Raw genomic sequence first — 2809 nt, 5'->3', positions numbered from 1 at the left:
CGACCAAAGCTCTACGCTAAGATGAGTTAGCCAGGCGTATCCAAGGGATTTCAAAGCAGTATTTTTGGTACTTCAAAGTAGCTCAAACTTTTTAACCTAGTGCTCTTCTTCTTTTACTGTTTGGGTTCCTTTAATAGTATGTGGTTTTATGCATAGAAATTGCAATGGTCGTGGGATCCAGCCTATTAAAGCCACAATAATGGAAATCCCTCTCCTCACCCAGCGTAAGAATAGCATCACTATTGTGTTAAGATTAGGCTGATTTGCATGCAATTTCTTGATTCTTACTTGTGGTTGTTCTGGTCTATTCAGTATCAAGGAGCACTGGAAGACAAGAGTTGGAATAAATGGTAACTTTCTTGTTATCAGAGTTCCCTTTGTGTGTCTATGTGATTTGGCTAATTAAAGCTTGTTGTGACATATTTAGGATTACTTCAAAAAAAAGTAACTAACCAAGTATGTGTTATATATTACTCACCAAAAGAAGTACTTCATAAGGAGGCTAGCTCCTCTGTTGTTGTTTTTTTTTTTGGTGTTTGTGAAACATTAGGAAGCTGTAACACCATACAAAATAACGTTGATATGTAATGGTCTTCAAGATTGATCTTGTTGAGATTTCTGGCTCATTGACTAACAACATTGGCAACTTTGGTTTGCCGGAAAGCATTGACTTGTCCCACTACAATTTATCAGAGGAAATTCCTAAAGCTATTAGCTCATTGCTGAGTCTAAGAGTCCTCAAACTTGACCAAAGCAGGTTTGCACACAACATACCTTCTGGGATTCTTAAGTGCCTTGATTTGTGCAACTTCATACTTTAACTGAGCATTATTGTGACAAGAAGCTTCTTTTATGGTTAGATTCCATTGCAAGCATAAATTTTTTCTTGAAGAAACAAGTTAGTATCCTGAGAAGTATTTAAATAGAAGTATTTAAATAGATGTATCCTCATCCTCAACTATATACATTAGATTCAGAAGAAACAACTTACTATCCTGAGAAGTACTTTTTGAGTTATAATAAAAGTACATATTACGTATCTAACATCAATTTTCTTCAATGTGATTTTTTCTTTTTTCTTTGGTTTTATACCTCTTTCACTAATTTATGACATCTTTTGGTATAACAGGCAGTGGAATCCCTGCTTAGCAAAGTCATGGAGGAAATTATTAGACTATCCAAATAATATATAATTAATCTTATTAAATAAATAAAATAATAATAACAATATTAAATTCAAAATTTAAAATAATATTTATTAAGAATAATAATAAAAATAATTAATATTACATTAAAGGATATTTTCTTGGTTCAACAAAGCATATTCATTAAGTAAAGGATTTTATGTGCGTGTATTAACCTTATCAAATCTTTTACTGTACTTATTTCAAATAAATTTTCAAATTTAAATATTAGGATTTTTTTGTCTAGATCACGTATAAAATTATTATGAGAAATAAATTTAAGTCAAATTCTTATTCACATGTTGGATGATTTTCAAATTTAATTATATATTGTTGGACAATGGCAAACTGAAGCCACAATTGTTTCATTGTGATGTCCCACATCGGAAATATAATATTCCTTTTCTTTATTCCCAAATTTCCTAACTGATTTTAATCAGTTTTGATTGTTATTCTTTTAACAAATATTTCCTTTTAATGCTCTTGATTAGCTATAAACCAAATAGCATAACCTCCACTTTATTAGCAATTCTCTAACGGTCAATTTGTTAAATGTGTAGCTAATAATAATGATTTGTGGACAGGAAAAGAAAAAGACGTTTTTCATTGTTTTGCTATTAAAAGAGGACTGTCATAGTTTTTGCACAGGCAGAAAATAATTTTCAATTCTTTTCTTATTATCTACTTCTAAAATTCTGGGCAATTGTTCTGTGATTTCCATAGCCTAAGGCCATGAGTGCACGTGTTCATAGGCTCGCTGTGTTAATCTTGGGGAGCAGTCGGCAAACTAGATTGCATCAAGGTCTAGCCGAATTTTGCTTTCAAGGCAGTGATTTTTCACGGCACAACAAACCTCCAATCTGTGTTATATTTTTCTGTTTTGTACTTCTGACTTCAAGTCTTTTCCAACAATTTGAAAGCAAAATTTATTTTTTCCTTGCATCAAGTACTAAATAGAAATGGCTGGAAGTCTGTCAAAAATCACTCCAGATATGTCAAAAATAGAACCTCTAGACGGCTCAAATTATAGGAGATGGTCTCAAAAACTGTTGATTTTGTTTGAAGCCTTAGAGGTTGATTATGTGCTATTTGAAGATCCTCCCGCTGATGTCAACGCTTCTGAATCATCTACTCCTGAAACTCCTGCTACCCCTGTCGTCACACCGCTTCCTGCAGAAACCAAGAAAGCTGGCAAAGAAGCAAAGAAGAAATATGAAAAGGACAACAAAACTGCTAGAGGTCATCTGCTAACTCATATGGCAGATAATCTGTTTGATCTTTTCATTAATCAAAAGTCTGCGAAAACAATATGGAACACTCTGCTGAAACGTTACGGCGATGACGATGCTGGAAGAAAGAAATATGTGGCAGGAAATTGGCTGCGTTTCCAAATGATGGATGACAAACCAATCATGGAGCAGATTCATGAGTATGAGAATCTAGTTGGTGATATACTAAATGAAGGAATGAAGATGTGTGAGATATTGCAGGCTAATGTGCTTCTAGAAAAAATTTCCACCTTCGTGGAGTGACTACCGCAACCAACTGAAACACCAGAAGAGGGACTTGTCACTTCAAGAATTAATAAATCATATGAAGACAGAGGAGGAAAACCGACTTAAAGA

Source organism: Glycine max, chromosome 2 (assembly GCF_000004515.6).
Source record: "Glycine max cultivar Williams 82 chromosome 2, Glycine_max_v4.0, whole genome shotgun sequence".
Classification (NCBI taxonomy): Eukaryota; Viridiplantae; Streptophyta; class Magnoliopsida; order Fabales; family Fabaceae; genus Glycine; species Glycine max.
This window is presented reverse-complemented; position numbering follows the sequence as displayed.